General features: G+C 42.9%; 1 protein-coding gene across 2 annotated transcripts in view; it reads right to left on the reverse strand.

The window, feature by feature from the left end:
• PTCHD4 (patched domain containing 4) overlaps positions 1–21,427 on the reverse strand; it is a 120,406-nt gene that overhangs the window by 54,563 nt on the left and 44,416 nt on the right. The window lies entirely within an intron of this gene.

A 21,427-nucleotide genomic window follows, 5' to 3' on the forward strand; every position in this document is an offset into this window, starting at 1 on the left:
CATTCTTGTCAGCAAGTTAAGGAAGTATGGGCTGGATGAATGCACTATAAGGTGGGTAGAAAGCTGGCTAGATTGTCGGGCTCAACGGGTAGTGATCAATGGCTCCATGTCTAGTTGGCAGCCGGTGTCAAGTGGAGTGCCCCAGGGGTCGGTCCTGGGCCCGTTTTGTTCAATATCTTCATAAATGATCTGGAGGATGGTGTGGATTGCACTCTCAGCAAATTTGCGGATGATACTAAACTGGGAGGAGTGGTAGATACGCTGGAGGGGAGGGATAGGATACAGAAGGACCTAGACAAATTGGAGGATTGGGCCAAAAGAAATCTAATGAGGTTCAATAAGATAAATGCAGGGTCCTGCACTTAGGATGGAAGAATCCAATGCACCGCTACAGACTAGGGACCGAATGGCTCGGCAGCAGTTCTGCGGAAAAGGACCTAGGGGTGACAGTGGACGAGAAGCTGGATATGAGTCAGCAGTGTGCCCTTGTTGCCAAGAAGGCCAATGGCATTTTGGGATGTATAAGTAGGGCATAGCGAGCAGATCGAGGGACGTGATCGTTCCCCTCTATTCGACACTGGTGAGGCCTCATCTGGAGTACTGTGTCCAGTTTTGGGCCCCACACTACAGGAAGGATGTGGATAAATTGGAAAGAGTACAACGAAGGGCAACGAAAATGATTAGGGGTCTAGAGCACATGACTTATGAGGAGAGGCTGAGGGAGCTGGGATTGTTTAGTCTGCAGAAGAGAAGAATGAGGGGGGGATTTGATAGCTGCTTTCAACTACCTGAAAGGGGGTTTCAAAGAGGATGGCTCTAGACTGTTCTCAATGGTAGCAGATGACAGAACGAGGAGTAATAGTCTCAAGTTGCAATGGGGGAGGTTTAGATTGGATATTAGGAAAAACTTTTTCACTAAGAGGGTGGTGAAACACTGGAATGCGTTACCTAGGGAGGTGGTAGAATCTCCTTCCTTAGAGGTTTTTAAGGTCAGGCTTGACAAAGCCCTGGCTGGGATGATTTAACTGGGACTTGGTCCTGCTTTGAGCAGGGGGTTGGACTAGATGACCTTCTGGGGTCCCTTCCAACCCTGATATTCTATGATTCTATGATTCTATGATCACCCTCTCAGTTACAAACCCTATCTTGGCATCTATGCTCCCTCATATCTTTTAGCCCTATGGATAGGGTACTCACCTGGAAATTGGGAGATTCCCTGGTTCAAGACCCCCTTCCACCTGAGGTAGAGAAGGATGTGAACTGAGATCTGCCACTTCTGAGGTTTGTGTTCAAGCCACTGGGCTACAGGATAGTCTGATAGGGGCTGGACTGGGGGAGTCCCTCAGTCTCTCCTGATGAAGCTGTTCCATTATGTGTAAATAATTAAGAAAAAGCCATTGACATAGTAGCACTGGATCCTGGGTCTTCTGCCCTTGAGGTAGGTTCTCTAACTCTGGGCTACAGAGCCATTCTCATGCTTCTGCTCTTCCTTTCTTTCTCCCCCATCTCCACTCAATGATTCTTTCATTATTAAACCCACATTGCAACAGTTTCAACAGGAGGTCTGAGGGAGTCCACATCAGAATAGCCCAAAGGTTAGGGCACTCCCATAAGAAGCAGCAGATCCCAGCTCAAATCCCTTTCCCCTGTCAGGCAAAACAGGGACTTGAACTGTGTGGTCTCCCCGCCTCCTGCCGAGTACCCAAACCACTGGCTAAAAGTTATGAGGAAAGGCCTCATCCCCTCCTCACATGCTGTTTTGTATAAACTCACCTATAGGCACATGCCCCGCAGGTGAGTTAGGTGGAGGAACGCCCATCTTCCGCTTCTTTGTGGATCACAGTAGGGCTTAGGCATCCAGATGCCTGGCATGGGGCTGCAGGGTGCACACTCAGAGGCAGAAACTTAGACGCCTAGAGAACTTTCACTGCAAAAACGTAGGTACCAAGTGAATTTAGCCACCTAAAGTGCTTGGGGGCAGCTGCGCCGTGGTTTTTGTGAATCCAGGCGAGGCCTGTTTCTGGGATTTCAGCATTAAAGTGGCAGTTAGGCACCTAAGCCCTTTGGTGAATCTAGCCCCAGGTGACAACAGCTATTACTGAACTGAAGATGGCATTTAAAAAAATAGACAAAGATGGTGATTATGCTTCGAACTGAGTCAGGCCCTTTCTCGTGCTGGTCTCATGCAATCTAGGCAGACAGCATTTGTCCTCCCTGACCCTGTGCTAGCGGGACGAAGGCTTCTGATACATCTGTCATTGGAAGCTGACCATATTTAGGACTACGTCTGGAAGTTTCTTTCTCTTTCTTATAAATTACATGCCATCACCTGTACTTTGTATGGCATAGGAATATTAGCTCATAAACCTGAATGCTACAACAATCTTATATTGTAATCACAGACATCCTAGATTAATAATGACCTGGCCTTTGCCAGATTATCTAGTTTCTGTCCCTGCCAATAGCAACCAAGGATTAAAACATGTTTATGACACATAGTTAAAATATTGTGGGGAGGGAATGTGTTCATCCAGACAAGACAGAAAAGGTACAAGCAAAAGGTAGACAGTTGGAGTGCTTTGACCGCTACTTATTATACTGGGCAAAATCCATTCACTGCTACCTTGTCCTTCCCCTAAGACTCTCAGAGTGTTGTTTCCATGTGCCATCCTATAGGCCTCTATTCAGTAAGGCACTTAAGTATATGCTTAACTCCATTCCTATTCAGGAAAGCACTTAAAGGCATACTTAACTTTAAGCATGTGGTTATGTCCCCTTAACTTTAATGCATAAAGTTACACATGTGCTTAAGTATTTTCCTGAATAGGGATGCTTTCCTCAATGAAACCCGTACTTAGGGCCTGATCCAATATGCACTGAAGTCAATAGGAGCCTTTCCATTGATGTCAATAGACATTGGACCAGGCACTTTGATTGTAAGCTATTTGGGGCCAAGACTGTCCTTTTAATTATGTTATATTTATGTTGACCTACAAAGCAGGGCCCTTATTCATGACTGCGGCCACCAGGGGATACTACAATACAAAGAAATAATAATGATAATAATAATAATACAAGTTATACAAACATTCATTCTTAAAGTCATAGGGTGAAATCTTGACTCCACTGACTCTCTCTGACTCCCCGTGTAATACAGGTTATGTTTGTATTGTGGAAAGTGCTTTAGTCTCCCATCCTGGGTCACACACAGTGATGTATATGTACCCACTTTTCCTTCCATAAAAGCCCAGGTGTACTCCTCTTCCAGCTTTGCTGCTATTGGGCGTGAGAGCTGCAGAGTGTAGGAGCAAGAGTGAGCTATGTCAAACCAAGCATGATGCACCCTTTGGTTTCCCTCATTGTGTAAATTATGTCCAAGTCATGTTGCAAATTGAAAAAATGCAAGCTGTTTTTGCTGGTTGATAAAACAAAACGACACCAGCAAGAGGCGAAGGCCTGAGTGGTTTTTCTTCTCCTTTCACAAAGCTGGTTTTTTTAAAAAAAAAAAGAAACAAGCTTTGCTAATTTTGCTTTATGTGCAAAACTTTTCACACAGCAATGCTGGTGACTCGGAACCTAAATCACCACATTCCGGTACATGACCAAGGATAATTAGCAAAAAAAATTTTTAGGTGGTTGTTACTTTTTATGCGGTATTTGACTCTCTAAGGATAGTAATTTATCCTAAATGTTAAGAATCTACCCCAAAATTTGTTTTCCAGTATTAAACGTATCATAGAGCAGAGTGCTCTCACAAAACAGCACATATTGAATGAAAAGCTCTTTAGAGAGTTTCCCCATCCTGCACATCTGCTGCACTTTCAGATGTTTGTATTTTAAGAGCTACTTTATTTAATGAGCCTCTGTTTTTAATGATGCTTGCTTTATACTGGCATAGAGTATATGTGGGAGGTTTTTCAAAACTGCCTAACTGACTTAAGACAACAAGTCAACGAAATGTGCTCCTAAAGCCTTTAGACACCTTTGAAAGTCTCTTCCTACGTGGCCCCTTAAGACAGACCCTCTGATACATGTGAATGAGCAGCTCCTCATAAAAACTTTATGAATCTATCCAAGGTGAAAACTAAGCATATATAAGAAAATCTTGTCCCATCCCAACACATGCTGCCTCTCCATGGATGAAGAGGTTTCCAGATGCACTGACCGAGTGTAACTCCTCTACAGAAGCATGGAAAGATATCAGGATATAGAGCATGGCTAGGCACAGATAACTCTTGCCGCACTAGGGGCAGTGATGAGCCATGAGAAAAATAGGAGAGGGGAAGGGAGCATGGATCTGCAACTGTAGATACATGTAATTATTTCATCTCTACAACAATTTGGGGGCCAACCCAGTCAATTTGAAAAGTTAATTGGTTTATCAAAAGTGTACTAGAAGCTTTTCTCCTAAATTCATACCCAGGTCTATTTGGACGCAAAACATTATACTAGTTTATTGTTAAATTTTACTTTGTTTATAGATACATGAACAGTGCAACAAGAGTTTTCCTACATTCTGACTGTGCATGTCTCCAAAAATAAATAGGACCTTTTTTTTTTTTTACATGATGTTAGGTCTTTTGCCAGTGATTACAGAAACACAGAGCACAGAAAACATAGATGGAATTAAGTTAAATTTGCTTGTTATTATCAGGGCAGTACCCTACATTCCCCATCCCATTTGGCTTAGATTAGATAGTAATAGTAATACTTTTTTCCTAAATCAAGTAATACTGTGATTCAGGAAAATACTTCAAGAGACACTCACCTTAAATTTGTTTCTGGTGTTACAGGTATTTATGGGCATGTTAAAATAGAAGGAAATTAGGACTGAGATTATTTTTTAGAATCAGGCCAACAGATTGGTCTAAATGGCCTATCATTATTTGTAAAATGTATTATTTTTAAAACAAAAAATCTCATAATGTCAGCAAAGCTGTGGCCAATGTGTGAAAGAAGTAGCTTCTTTGGAAGAGTTGATATTCTGATTGAATGATAATCTGGCAAAACTTTGGGAAATATTTATCTTCTTTCTCATACCATGCCTACACCATGATAATATACATAATTAAAGGTGTAATTAAAGAAAAATATCACTATTTCCATGTAATTAAAGTTTATGTTATAAGGTTGTGTACTGGTTACATGTAGCAAACAGTGTAACTTCAGTTATTACAGTGAAATCTATTCAGTATGAATCAAGAAGGGTAATGATTAATTATTCAGTCACATAGTTGACCTTCCAGTTTTGTGAAATAGTGGTAATAGGAAGGTAAAGATAACCACAGTGTAGTTACATTAATGTTCCAGCAGAATTACAATGTAATTACAGTAATTGTTTTATAAAGTGTAAATCTTTTCCAGTCTTAGGGACTTTACATTTTCTTCCTTATGAGCTGGAGTTTATGGTATAGGAAGAATTTCTGGAAACGAAAAAGAAAAGGAGTACTTGTGGCACCTTAGAGACTAACAAATTTATTTGAGAATAAGCTTTTGTGAGCTACAGCTCAGCTTATGCTCAAATAAATTTGTTAGTCTCTAAGGTGCCACAAGTACTCCTTTTCTTTTTGGGGATACAGACTAACACGGCTGCTACTCTGAAACCTGGAAATGAAAAGAAACTAACATGAGGAAGAACTATAAATACATTTAGTTACACAGAAGTAGAGTCAGAATTGATATTATTTTTTCCTGCATTTGTTTCATTTTCCTTTGATCTCTATTTATCCCTCACCCCCATTTTCTCTATACTAGATGAATGTTCCATTTAAGTCCCAGTAGATATTATTGGCAGAGCCATTTAAAGCTGCTTACGGCTGCTTCTTCTAGTCCAAGCTTGGTTTTCAGATCAAAGAACATTTGGTCAGTATTTTTCCAAGGTTAAACCTTCATACCTATTCAGCCAAAAATGTTTAAAGGACAAAATCTGTTTTAAAGTAATCTATATTTTAATGGTAGATCATTGTTTTTGCTTACTAATACACAACAGTGCAGGCGCCAAATTGGATAAAGCCGTATTAAAAGCCATTCAAACACTGTTGCTGCATACATCTATACAAGATGGGCTTGCAGCTATTACGACAAAAGATATGAAGGGCTCTTAAAAAGTAAGTGACAAAATCCAGTAACAGCTGTGTCAAACTGCCTGGTAATGTTTGGGGAAGGAGGGTATTTTCTGGTATAAAAGTGCATGAGAACTGTAATATTTATTAAACAAGCACTCAGGAAACAGTTTAATTGAAGAGAAACCACGGCACATTTATTAACCATGAAAGCACTCCACTCAATCTAATCCTGCTCAGGAATCTAGTTCATTCTGGCTATGCTCAGGAGCTTGACAAAAAGTTCAGCATACTCCTTTCCATACTAGCAAATTGATGCCTAGCCCTTTTGTCCTGCTTTTTAGTTACTTTAATTCCCCTAAAATGACAGTTAATTTTGAAATAATATAGCACAGAATGGTCAACAGATCTTGAAATGATTTTCAAAGCTGTATTTATAGGCATTGTATTTTATTTCAGTGCTGGTTTCCCCAGGACACTGCCTCTAACATATCAAAGTCAAGGCTAATTGTGCTGAAGCTTTAGTTGGGGGTTATTTAAACAGGATGGTACAGTGAGCATCAGAACATAGGACTGGAAGGGACCTCTTGGTTCATCAAATCCTGTCTCCTACTATCTAAAGCAACCCCGTCATGTAATCCCATTCATAATCTGCAATATATTAGAGCTAGGTGTTGATATTGTTTACTATTACTGTACTACTTTACTGGGGATACTAACGCTTGTAGCAACTGGCACTGATACCTATGCTCTTGTTCCTGTATCTTTTCATTGAGCAATGGAATATTCATCTTGCCTCCTATATCAATTTGTGGCTGGGATGTTGCAGGTGTTTCAAGGAAACATCTGACCTTCCATTTCCACAATATGGTCATGGCTCTGCTATGGGGATGGTGCTTTTTCCTTCCTTCCAGCTGTTATCGCAAGCTGGGCATGTTGGGATGGGGAAGTGGCAGGTCAATGGCCCCACGCAGCTTGTGCAGAAGCTAGCACCTGTAGGGAAGCCTTGCACAGCGGGTTGGTGTTCTCCTCAGTGTTCCAAAAGCCACTATTATACCGGCTGCTGTCCTGTGATGGCATTGTGCAGCCAGCTACCCGCCAGGGAACGATGTACATCCTCCCATTCCAAAGTGGTACCAGTTGTCAGAGCTATAAGAAAGCCCTTCTTAAGCAAATCACTAGCTAGCCAGTTGTCGTTGAGTTTGGTTGTATCCATCATAAATGAGGACTGTGTAGTGAACTATGGTATTTTAATCATTGAAATTTCCACAGAAAATGGCAGGAACAGCACATCTTACAAAGCCGGTTTTAACTTCCCCTCCACACACCCCTGGGAGCCCCTGCCCCATTTCCCAGGCAGAACACTGGCCTCTCTACTCCACCTCTACATTACAATTTATGTTAAATCAGTTATCTATCAGACAAGTAGTATGGGTTAGCAGCTAGGCCTCTGGACTAGGACCTTGGTTTTATTCCCAACTCTTCTATTTGACATTGGGCAAGTCACCTCTTGGTGCCCCTGTTTCCTTTTCCTTCCTGCCTATTTGAACTGTAAGTTCTTCAGGGCAGAGATTGTCTTCTACTATGCATTTATACAGCACCTAGCACAATAGGGCCTTAATTTTGTACTGTAATAAAAATAAAAGGAATACAGAAAAACAGTATATCTTCTGTAAATAATCCAGGCCAATTTTGTCCCTGGTACAATTCCACTAACTATGGTAGGCTTCTCCCAGTGATAAATTTGGTCCATGGGGTTTTAGTTTTTATCATTTATAAAAACAACAAGGAGATGCATCTGAAGAACTGAGGTTTTTACCCACGAAAGCTTATGCTCAAATAAATCTGTTAGTCTTTAAGGTGCCACTGGACTCCTTGTTGTTTTTTTGGATACAGACTAACACAGCTACCCCCGATACTTATCATTTACAAAGGGTTAATTGAAAAGATTTCTGGAAAAAAAGGATCACACACATAGAGATTTCTCTCTGTTGACAAGCAATATGTCTCATCACAAAGCCATTATTATCTTTTCTAACATAGAGAAATATAGATACCTCTTAGTCATGCATTCAAAAATATAAGGGGCAAGAACCTCAGAGAGTTCTTCTGTATTTCTGTTAGGACCAAATTGTTGAGTCTATCAAGATCCAGACAGCACACAGCAAAAATGGTGTGTGCATCATCAAAAACTCACAGAACCTAAAGCTCAATCCAAAGCCCAGTGAAGTCAGTGAAGGTCTTGGCTATAGTCGTTTCACTACTTGGTAGAGGCCTAGTGCTGTACTGCTGGTACAGAGGGATAAATAATATCCAAGAGCCATGTCGTACCCTCAATGCACATGTAACACCCATTAAGTCAATGACAATGGCACCTGTGTATCCAATGGCAGAATTTGACTCATAGGAATTAGAATCATCTCATCAAGGACCTTACTCATCAAGGTCTTACCAATGTAGCATTGTTCCCTGCAGTACAGCAGATGACATCAAAAGCTGGAGAACTCTGAAGGAGCTGTTAAGGCACTGGAAGTGCTGAAGTTCTGCTCCAGAGGGTTCTACTTCTACTTCTTCTCCATCCTGGGGAACTGGAACCTTTAATAGGCCACCCCTATAACAAAGCTGTGCTCCTCCAGATGGTGAGAGACAGTGGGAAAGAGGAAGCAGGAAGCTTATTTAGAGGGGGTAGAGATTAGGAATATGGGAGGAGAGAGATGGTATGCCCCATCCATCCTGTTTTTAAGTGCTGACTGGATACTGCTACATCTCCTGTGGGAGCAGCTGAGGCCTTAGTTGTGATTTAGAAGATAATTTATATTTGACTGTTTAAAGAACAGAATTAGCAAATGCAAAGAGGCAACCAGGAGAGTATGAATTATGATTGCACAATGTCACTTCATTTGGTGATTCTCTACACACAGCATTTCTATAGGAACATGATGCACAAAGAAATTTACAAAAACACCAACTCTAATAAGAGAGGGTAATGGGAAACTCTATTAGCCTGGGCACCTTGGCAATTAAAGGGGATATATTCAAAGGTGGGGGGTGCAGTGAGAAACCACAAGGCTTCTACTGATGGAAATGGGAGTTGTGCGGCTAAAACATCACCCTGCTAAATAAAGATATATGTGTATGTAGTAGTTAATAACTGTTCTCAAGTGTGGCACCATCTGACACACAAGAATATGTAGCATTGTTCATAAAGTAGAATGTCTAATAAAGTTGTTTTTATGAATTACAAATGGCTTCCTAAGTGTAGCTCTTAACACAGGCACGTTCCTTCCCTCACACACACACGGGTGGAGAGGAGACACTGAGATAGACCAAGTTAGAAAAGATCATACTGAAGATAAGTGTGGACAGAGGTAGAAAGACATATACAGAAACACATTAGAAGGGCTGTAAAGTAGTCTGAAGGAAACATGGTGCAGAAGGACTAGGAAGAAAATGAAGGCGATCAGCCTTGGCGAGACTGAATTTGAAATGGCAAATAGCTCACCCTAAGAGAGGGTTCATGGTGTAAGAACGAGCAAAGAGAGAGAGGCTGGGCTGGAGGAAGATTTTGGAATCAGCTGCATAAAAATAACAGGTTTCAGAGTAGCAGCCATGTTAGTCTGTATTCGCAAAAAGAAAAGGAGTACTTGTGGCACCTTAGAGACTAACAAATTTATTAGAGCATAAGCTTTCGTGAGCTACAGCTCACGAAATGCATCCGATGAAGTGAGCTGTAGCTCACGAAAGCTTATGCTCTAATAAATTTGTTAGTCTCTAAGGTGCCACAAGTACTCCTTTTCTTTTTACAAAAATAACAGTTGAACTCATTGGCAAGGATAAATTTGCCTAGGGCAATGTACCGAAACTAGAGGCCTGAGGGGCAGAGGCATACAAGGTAGGGAGAGAGGGATGAGGATTATCCAAAAGGGATGGGGGAAGGATTATTCAGCAAGGCAGGAGGGGAATCCAAGAAGCAAAGAAGTGGAGGCGGGAATGATGAGATGTATTAAAGGCAGCAGAGAAAATTAGCTAAGCTGAGCTGTGACTTAGGGCATGTCTACACTAGAAATGTAAGTCGACTTATTGTGGTGACTGATTTCCACACTACCCTCTTGGTGGTGCGCATCCTCACCAGAAATGCTCCCACTGACTTAAAAGGGGCAGTGTAGGGCTCTCAGCTCCACACACAGCTCTCTGTCAGGAGCCTGGCTGCCCCCCGGACTCTCAGCTCCCGGCTCCACATGGGTGGCCTGGTGGCTGCCCTGAAACTCCTGATTTCCCACTCCCTTCGGGGGGCAGCTGGGATCCTGGCAGTGTAGAGCGGGAACTGAGAGCCTGGGGAAGGGTGGGGGGAGGGGCAGTCAGGGAATTATAATGATGAATGGACTTACTGAATCATTTCCAGTTCTGAAAAAGTCATGGAGAAATGGGGCGGTCAGAAAAATGGGGAGACAGGGAGAAAGCAAATGTGATGAGGATTTAAAAAAGAGAGAGAGAGAGTAATTACCGACTCCCTAAATCTAACTTCAATGTCCAGACAAAGGGAAGGGTATAATATCAAGGGGGAAAATCATTAGACAGCTAGAAGATAAGGGAACTGGATAGAATTCATCCCTATGCAGAGAGATAACACAGGGCCCATATCCCACTCAAGTCCTCAAACTAAGCTTAAGTGATGCATAAGCCTTTTGCTGGCTCCCTGCATAGGGGCGAATTTCACCAGCCATGATCTACAAATAGCATGGGTTTATAAAAGGGAAATCATGCTAAACGTGATGTCTATTTTGATGCAATTACAAAATTAAGAGAACAAAGTAGCTAATAATAGCAGATGCAATATGTCTTGATTTGAGTAAAGCACACAATGAGATGTCTTGCATCATCTTACTGCACTGACGAGTGCAAATTGGCTTGGGTATGCGTCACCAGGAGTGAAATCCAGCTGAAGAAAAAGGGATAATCAAATGCCAATGACTCAAATGGCCGATGATTAATTATTGCTGTTATTTATACACAATAGCGCTGAAAAAGTACAAAGAACTGTAGATCAAGGAGGCTGTGCCTGATGAACCACAGTTACTCTGGAGGGCTTAAACGCTAGGGGTATTACAGGAAAATGGACCAAAACAATACGGAAGTGGTCACTGGAGTTGGAATGCAGCTGAGAACAGTTGGGGTTTAAGGAGGGAGGACGGATAGCTCAGTGGTTTGAGCATTAGCCTGCTAAACCTAGGGTTGTGAGCTCAATCCTTGAGGAGGCGATCTGGGGCAGAAATTGGGGATTGGTCTTGCATTAAGCAGGGAGTTGGACTAGATGACCTCCTGAGGTCCCTTCCAAACCTGAGATTCTATGAATCTTAGGAGGAGTGTGAGAGAGTTTCTTGTACATTGCCAGGAATCTATTCCAGGGCAATATTAAACAACAAGCACTTTTTATCTGCAGAGATTTGTACAAATGTTAACTACTTAAACACTCACTGGACCCCCTTGGAGGAGAGGAATTGCACAAGGGGGGATTAAATAGCAATAATAGTATGAAATTGAGCAGAGGAAAATTGAGGCTGAGTCTCACTGCAGCACGAGCAAAGCTATTCATCTGATCCTTCACTGAGAGGAAAGACAGAAAATTTACCCCTTTTGTTTTTCCATAACCAAAAGGTTCATCGAGTCATAGAGTTTAAGGCCAGAAGGAATCATATGCTTGTGTAGTTTAATCTCTGATATAACCCAGGCCAAAGAACATCACCCAGTAATTTCTGCATCAAGCCCATAACTTCTGTTTGACCTATAGCATATCTTTAGAAAGACATCCAAACTTAATCTGAAGACTTCATATGACAGAAATCCACCATGTCCTTAGGTTAATTGTTCCAATGATTAATTCCCTCACTATTAAAAATTTCCTTTACGTCTAGTCTGAATTTATTTAGTTTCAGCTTCCAACCATTGGATCTTGTTATGCCTTTTTCTTCTAGATTAAAGAGCTGTCTACTATCACAAATCTCTTCCTGAGTGTTTGTAGACTGAGCTCAAGTCATCTCTTAACCTTCTCTTGGATAAACTAAGTAGATTGAGCTGTAAGACATGTTTTCCAGATGTCAGATCATTTTTGTAGTCCTTTTTTGAACCCTTTGCAATTCGTCAATATCTTTTTGAAGTGTAGATACCAGAACTAGACATAGTATTTCAGTAATAGTCTCACCAATGCCATATACAGAGCTAATATCACGCCCTACTCGTCAGGAGTTATATTTGCCCCTTGAGCTATAGCATCGAATCACACTGGAAGCTCATGTTCAATTGGTTATCTACTATGACCACAAAGCCCTTTTTAGAGTCACTGTTTTCCCGGATACAGTCCCCCATCTTTTAAGGGTGACCTACATTTCTTGTTCCTAGATCTATGATCTAGCATGTTAAAACACATGTAGTTTGAAATGGGCAATACCAAGGGATCCAAGTCAATCTCTCCTCATATTATTTACCACTCAACCAATTTTTGTATTATTTCCACATTTTACAAGAAATATTTTTATATATTCTGCCCAATTCTTGATAAAGATATTGAATAGCATGGGATCAGAACAGATTCCTGCAGGACCCCAATAGAAAAATTCCACTGGATGATTCCCTGTTTACAGTTACTGTTTTTAATCCATTTAATAGGGGCTTCATTGATTTTGTATAATACTAATATTTTTTTATCAGAATGCCATGCAGGCCTAAGCCAAATCTCTTACAGAAGTTAAAATATATTATGTCAACACAGTTACTTTTATCATCAAATTTGTGATCTCATTAAAAATATCAGATTTGTCTGACACGACTTATTTTCCATAAAAGCATGGTGATCCGCATTGATTATCCTGCCATCTTTTAATTCTTTACTGAAAGCATCCCAGATCAACCTTTCCATGATTTTGCCTGGGATTGATATCAGTCTAACCAGCTTAGAGTTTCCCAGGTCATCTGGTTTACCCTTTCTAAGTATGTGCGCAGCACTGGTTTTTTCCAGTCTTCTGGAACATCCTCCGAGTTGTTAAAAATCAGCGTTGATGGTTCAGAGCACTCTTCAGCCAATTCCTTTCATATTCCTGGGTGCAAGATGTCTAGTCCTGCAGACTTAAAAATGTAGAAATTTAATAGTTCCTGTTTAACATCCTCCCTAGTTACTGCTGGAATAGAAAATATTTCATTATCACTGTACAGTGTGAATAAATCAGCCTGCTTCTTTCTGCATACTTAATAGAAATATTTGTCCAGTACATTTTCTACATCATAAGAGAGAATGTTATCATTCTTGTCTAGTATCAGTCATAGTCAACTCCAAGGATTTTGTTTGTTCCTGATATATTTCAAACATTCCTTCATATTGTCCTTAACTCGCCATTCAGAAGTGAAAGCCAATAGTAGTCCTCAAATGGTTAAATCAACTCTCACTTCTCAGTGAATTCGAAATGAAGTTCCTGAGGTCCAGTGTCAGCCACAGTGGAGACTGGAGAATTTCTAATGTTGAATGATCCTCACAAGGTCATTCTCCAATCTCACCAGCAGTATTTGAACATAGAAATTCACACCCTCTGCTGTAGTTCCCTCCTCTCCTTCAGCCTGGATTTAGTCCCATATCACACTCATTGACCAAGAGAGCTCCCTTTCCTCCCTCTTTTCATCCTCAAAGAAAATACTGCATTACAGCTTCTGTAGCAATTAATCAATCTGCAGCTGTGGCTCTGAGGAACCGTATCTTCTCTTAGCCTAGCAAGGCATTGCACTAATTAGTGCCCATTGGTCCAGACTTCTGAATGGATCAGGAACACACAGAGCCCTTTACTCTACTTTTAGCTCCAATATGGATGCCACTGGATCCCATCCTGAGCTGTTAGTTATCTCCACTGGATTGGACTGATGGTTGAAAAGTTTAATTAAGTTCATAAATGTTAGGCCAGAAGTGATCATCCAGTCAGATCATCCAGTCTGACCCCATGTATTAAGCCCATTAAAGATCACCCAGTTGCCCCTGTATTAAGCCCAATAACTCATGTTTGTCTTCCAGAAAGGCATCTATTCTCAAGACAAAGTTAGGCTGAGTTTTCTGTGGAAGAACATAACTGATGATTCCTGCTTAAATCATGCCACTAAGGAAAACTTTAGTTTCAGCTGACTAGCCCATCGGCCTATAGAAGTGATCAATGGAGGCCCAATGATCCACACTGGTAAATGGAAAGCTCATGCATAAATTTGATTTATAGGTAAGGAGAATCTCTCTCTTTCATCCCCACTTTCTATTATTCTTATTTTCACAATACTGCCAGGCTGAATGCTCCCACTTTCAATTGGAAAATGTGCAGTATGTCCCCCATACACTGCAATACTAAATGGTGGCAAATGTTGCTTTATGCCATCAATGAAGGAAGCCAAAGACATTGATCTTTTCGCATGTTCATTGAGTAAACACCAAGAAAGTGGTAGCAGTAGCTAAAATAAAATGTCTTAGAGGACTGAATTGTTTAGATGAGTGTTATTCAACCAGTAGGCGGTGACCCTCACAGGGGCCACAAAGGACAATCGGGGAAGTTGGAAGGAAGTGAAAAATTTTATCACAAATCTACAGTAAAGAAAGTAAAATTTCCAGAATAACTTTAGGGTGGCCAAAACCTTCAGAGTTAATGAAGTCAATTGTAGTGATATAGTAGTTGTTTTCTGACAGGTTTCAGAGTAGTAGCCATGTCTGTATCCGCAAAAAGAAAAGGAGTGCTTGTGGCACCTTAGAGACTAACAAATGTATTTGAGCATAAGCTTTCGTGAGCTACAGCTCATTTCATTGGATGCATGCAGTGAAAAATACAGTGGGGAGATTTTTTATACACAGAGAACATGAAACAATGGGTGTTACCATACACACTGTAACGAGAATGATCAGGTAAGGTGAGTTATTACCAACAGGAGAGAAAAAAAACCTTTTGTAGTGATAATCAAGGTGGGCCATTTCCAGCAGTTGACAAGAACGTGTGAGGAACAGTGTGTGTGTGTGTGTGTTGGGGAGGGGGAATAAACAAGGGGAAATAATTTTACTTTGTGTAATGACACATCCACTCCCAGTCTTTATTCAAGCCTAATTTAATGGTGTCCACTTTGCAAATTAATTCCAATTCAGCAGTCTCTCATTGGAGTCTGTTTCTGAAGGTTTTTTATTGAAGAATTGTCACTTTTAGGTCTGTAGTCAAGTGACTAGAGAGATTGAAGTGTTCTCCAACTGGTTTTTGAATGTTATAATTCTTGATGTCTGATTTGTGTCTAATGGCCAATGTACATGGCAGAGGGGCATTGCTGGTACATGATGGCACATCCTTACTAACTGACAGCCCCCCAGCCTGAAGCAAATATTCACCAGAAACCACACAACCCACAACAAAAACACTAACCCAGTAACCTATCCTTGCAACAAAGCCCGTAGCCAATTGTGTCCACATATCTATTCAGGGGACACCATCATAGGGCCAAATCACATCAGCCACACTATCAGAGACTCGTTCACCTGCACATCTACCAATGTGACATATGCCATCATGTGCCAGCAATGCCCCTCTGCCATGTACTTTGGCCAAACCGGACAGTGTCTACGTAAAAGAATAAATGGACACAAATCAGAGGTCAAGAATTATAACATTCAAAAACCAGTTGGAGAACACTTCAATCTCTCTAGTCACTCGACTACAGACCTAAAAGTGACAATTCTTCAATAAAAAAACTTCAAAAACAGACTCCAATGAGAGACTGCTGAATTGGAATTAATTTGCAAACTGGACACCATTAATTTAGGCTTGAATAAAGACTGGGAGTGAATGTGTCATTACAGAAAGTAAAACTATTTCCCCATGTTTATTCCCCCCCTCCCCCACCCCCCACACACACTGTTCCTCACACGTTCTTGTCAACTGCTGGAAATGGCCCACCTCGATTATCACTACAAAAGGTTTTTTTTCTCTCCTGTTGGTAATAGCTCACCTTACCTGATCACTCTCATTACAGTGTGTATGGTAACACCCATTGTTTCATGTTCTCTGTGTATGTTAAATCTCTCCACTGTATTTTCCACTGCATGCATCTGATGAAGTGAGCTGTAGCTCACGAAAGCTTATGCTCAAATACATTTGTTAGTCTCTAAGGTGCCACAAGTACTCCTTTTCTTTTTACAAATATTTTTGACTTCAAATAAGGGTCACCAACCCAAGAAACACTGGTTTAAGTGACTGGTAAAGCCCTCAGACTTTTTACCTCTATGTCACTGATTTTAATCCAGGATAGATTAATATTGAGAAAAGGTCATTACAATCTGGTCACTCCAGAGTGGCGCATGTGAAAAGCTGGTGGTCTCCACTCAGATCCCAGTGGACTTGCACCACATACTGCATTCCACCATCACAAATGGCACCAGTGGATACCCTTGAGAGAATCCACTCCATAAAGTCTACGACTGGATGGTCATTGAGGGTGAACTACTCTCTCAGTCCTGATTGTTGATATACTAATCTTGGCAATAGGATGCAATGACAACATGCTGTGAGATGGCACCTTTCATTCTCAAGGCTCCCCAAACCATTTACAGTCTGACAAGCTGTATAGAGATCATTTCACTGATCGCTGAAATGCAGCCTCCTCTGAGCGAAGCACAGCAGCTATTTAACAGAGCATGACACCACTGCACAACAAGGTAAGCCAGGTAGTTCATAAAGATAGAGCATCCAACTGAAACTGCAGGGGGAATTGGAGGTAGCGGGAATGCATTTGTCCAAACTGGAATTTGGCCAAGACACTGAGGGTAAGAGCTATTCTTGCAAAAAAGTGAAATGGGTCAGATCTGACTCGGAGGGAAGACTACAACTTTGTGAATCATCAAATGGCATTTCCTGCCGCACCTAGGAAACCCAGCCAACTACCAACGATACCTGACCATGCTTAGCTTACAAAATCTACCAGGATTGCAGCACAGCGTTTCATGACTGCAGTAGTCAAGTACTTTTGCTTAGAAACAGAGAGGTTTGTAACACAAAGTTACCACAGCAATATGGAGGGACAGGGGAAGAACCACAGAATATTGCAGATGGCTAATATTACTGCCAAGTGTCCATGGCAGGTCAACTAAATGCACTTGGAGCCAGCTTGGCTCCAGCATGCACTATATTAATGCAGGCTGTTATCCCACCAGCAAGTGGACGTCAATGCACAGGAAAGAAATGGAGTGAAAAATAGGTTGGAAATGGAAAGATTCAGTTGAATTATTAGAAAATCCCACTGGCTTGTGGTTGAACAGAGGCAAGATGTCATAGAGTTTAAAGCCAGAAGGGACCACTAGATTATCTACTCTGAGCTCCTCTATGGCTCAGGCCATCAACTGCAACCAGAACCAGCACCCTAATCCAGCAACTGAAGTGAGCCCAAAGTATTCTAACCCACAGGAGACTAGACTGTTGTGTGTCATGAGCCAAGAAAGGAGGGCCAAGGTGCACCAGTGTCTGAGGCCACCACAATGGCAGGGAAATGATCAAGTGAGATGTACTCAGATAATCCTGGCAAGTGACCTGCACCCAATGCTGCAGAGAAAAGGGGGAGGGAAGGTCACCCCCCAATATAAAATACTCCAATTTCCAGGCATGTATTCTGAGATAGTTTTACACTTGTAATGGATTTTTAATGATTTTCTAAAATGTTGCACACAGCTTTGGACACAGCATTTGAGTATGCAGATTGGCATAGCGCATTGGACCAGTGGTTCGTCTAGTCCCATATTCTGTTTCGGACAGTGCTCAACACTAGATGCTTCTGAGGAAGTTATGAACCCCCCCGCCCCGCCAAAGTGGGCAAGTATGGAAAAACCTGCCCACAAGGGAAATTTTTTTTCCTAACCATTTTAGAAGCTGTCTTATGCTCTGAAGCATGAGTTGATATCCCTGCCTAACTAGTGGATTTTACTTTTGTAATCTTATCCAATATGAAAACATGCTCATTTATTATCTATGAAAATGCCCAAACCCTCTTTGATTTCTGCTAAGCTTGTGCCTTAATGATATCTTGTGGCAGTGAGTTCCACAGGCTATTTCTTTTTATTATTAATACATTTCCTGCCTTTCAGTTTAATCAAAAGCCAAAGGCAGAAAGCACAAAATCCCTCCCAGCCTCTGCTTTTCTTGTATAAAAACTAAGGACAATCGCAGTTTCTGTGCTTGACAGAGTACAGGCTTGTTCACGCCATGCATCTCCCAGGGCACAATTTACCTGAGAGGTGGCATGGAGGAATCCAGACCATCGCCCCACCTTCCTTTCAAAAGCAGCATACGGAGGAGTGTTGCGAAGCTGCACATTCCTTCCATGTGCTGAGGAGGTAAGGATATGATCTTTTGAGGCACAATCCCTCACATAACTCCCCTTGGGGAAGGATGGTGCAGCTCTGCACTGCCCCCACACATGACAGAAGCTAGATGCCTCAATCTAGCCCCAAATCTAGATGGAGTTAAGAAGAGAGTATGAAATACACTAAAGGAGGTGGAAAATGAGATCTGTATGGAAAGGTTAAGCAAAATGCACCAGTCAACCTGTGAAACTCCTTGCCAGAGGATGTTGTGAAGGCCAAGACTATAACAGGGTTCAAAAAAGAACTAGATAAATTCATGGAGGATAGGTCCATCAATGTCTATTAGCCAGGATGAGCAAGGATGATATTCCTAGCCTCTAGAAAAGGAGTACTTGTGGCACCTTAGAGACTAACAAATTTATTTGAGCATAAGCTTTCGTGAACTACAGCTCACTTCATCGGATGCATTTGGTGGAGTCTCTAAGGTGCCACAAGTACTCCTTTTCTTTTTGTGAATACAGACTAACACGGCTGCTACTCTGAAATCTGATTCCTAGCCTCTATTTGCCAGAAGCTGGGAATGGGCAACAGGTTTGGTTCACTTGATGAGTACCTGTTCTGTTCATTCCCTCTGGGGCACCTGGTGTTGGCCACTGTCAGAAGACAGTATACTGGGCTAGATGGACCTTTAGTCTGACCCAGTATGGCCATTCTTACATTCAGTCCACATATAAAATGCTCCATAACTGTCTTCAAATACATACAGAGATGTTCTAAAGAGAACAGGGAACAGTTAATCTCTTTAGTCAAGCCACACAGATCCTGAAATTATATGGGCAGAAGCTGCAGCAGGGAAAATATTAGGAAACATTTATAAATGTAAGGACATTTAGGCACTGGAACAAGCTGTCAGTGCAGTTTGTGGAATCACCAGCGATGAAGCTATTCATGCTGGATTTGACATCCTTCTATTAGAGATGATATATACAGAGTTAAATCATTCCTGCCATGATGCAACTCTCTCCTACCCCAAATGAGCCTATGTTAAATGTGATGTTTAACCGAGTGACACACTTTGTAACTTAAAACAACATATACTGTAGTATAACTGGTAAGGCATCCTAAAACAGACATGCCAAAGACCATTGCTAGCATGGGAGAAAAAGTATCTCTGAGTAACCTATGCAGACAACAGTGATAAGCGCCCGTATAACAAAGCAAGCCCAGACAATAAATATTGTCTTTCATGTAGTCCCTTTCATTATGAAGGATCCAAAGCACTCTGCAAACTGATATGCGTGCTATACACAAAGATCACTACAGTCACCACTAAAAAGCAGCTGCTGAAATGTCAATGGGAGTTCATTGCCTAACTGCCCTTTGTGCCTTTAAAAATCAGCCCCTCGGACCCACTTCACAGAGAGAAGTAACTGGATCTCCGAGCTGATAAAAGCAAGAGGCTTGAGGAGGAGCAGAGCTGGTCTCCACTTGCTAAGAACTGAAGTAGGCTCCACGACTCTACAATCCTCTTCTGTGGGAATGGGAAGCTCAATGGACCCATGCAGAAGTGTACCCTCCATATACATATATCAGTGGAGCCTCCAGGCCCTGCTCTCTCTCCTTGTGCATGACCCCTGAGTATGACTGCCCCAGGATTGCCTATAGAGACAAGCTGCTTGGTAGAACGTCACTGGCAGACTCCTCATATCCTGCCCACATGCCTCCAACTGACCTGCTTTCAGTTAGCCCACACAGGCCATACAAATACATTCTGATGCCCTTTAATGCTGCTGAAGAGCACCTCACTCTGCAATAGGGTTGCCAGGTGTCCAGTTTTCGACCGAATACTCAGTCAGAAAGGGACCCTGGTGGCTCCCGTCAGCATTGCTGACTGTGCTATTAAAAGTCCGGTCAATGGCGCAGCGGAGCTAAGGCAGGCTCCTTGCCTGCCATGGCTCTGAGCAGCCTCTGGAAGCAGTGGCATGTCCCCCCTCCAGCTCCTACACATAGGGGCAGCCAGGGAGCTCTGCACGCTGCCCCTACCCCACGTGCCAGTTCAGCAGCTACCATTGGCCAGGAACCATGGCCAAAGGGAGCTGTGGATGCAGCACCTGCAGATGGGGCGGCGCCTGAGGATGAGGTGGCGTGCAGAGCTGCCTGACCGTGCTTCTGCATAGGAGCTGGAGCATGGACATGCTATTGCTTCCAGGAGCTGCTTGAGGTAAGGGCCACCCAGAGCGAGGACCCCTGACCCCCTCCTGCGCTCCAACTCCCTGACCCAGCACTGATCCCCCTCGCACCTCCAGACCCCTTGGATCCAGCCCGGAGCACCTCTTGCACCCCAAACCCCTCATCCCTAGCCCCACCCCAGAGTCTGCACCCCAAGCTACAGCCCCTCCTCCCCTGCACCCCAACCCCCTGCCTCAGCACTGATCCCCTCCAGCCCTCCAAACCCCTCAGCCCCAGCCTGGAGCCCCCTCCTTCAGCCCAACCCCGTCATTCATGGCCCTATCCCAGAGCCCACATCCCCAGATAGCGCACTCACCCCTCCCGCACCCCAACCTCCTGCTCCAGCCTGCTCCTGTACCCCAAATCCCTCATCCTCAGCCCCACACCAGAGCCCACACCTCCAGCTGGAACCCTCACTCCTCCATGCACAGCAACCCCCTGTCCCAGACCACAGCCCCCTCTGTACTCTGAACCCCTCATTTCTGGCCCCACCCTGGAACCTGCACCCCCAGCCCAGAGCCTGCACCCCAACCCTCTGCCTCAGTCTGGAGCCCCCTCCCATACTCCGAACTCCTCAGCTCCACCCCCCAGCTCCACCCTCCTACACCCCAAGTCCCTCCTCTCCAGGCCCACCCCAGAGACTGCACCTCTAGCTGGAGCCCTCAAAAGCCCCCACACCCCAGCCACCTGCCCCAGCTCAGAGCCCCCTCCCGCACTCCGAACTCCATTGGGTTGAAAAAGTCCAAAGTGGACAGACATGCTGCTAGCCACGTCGCTCCCTTGTGTGCCA

The sequence above is a fragment of the Dermochelys coriacea genome, chromosome 3, assembly GCF_009764565.3.
Source record: "Dermochelys coriacea isolate rDerCor1 chromosome 3, rDerCor1.pri.v4, whole genome shotgun sequence".
NCBI classification, from domain to species: Eukaryota; Metazoa; Chordata; order Testudines; family Dermochelyidae; genus Dermochelys; species Dermochelys coriacea.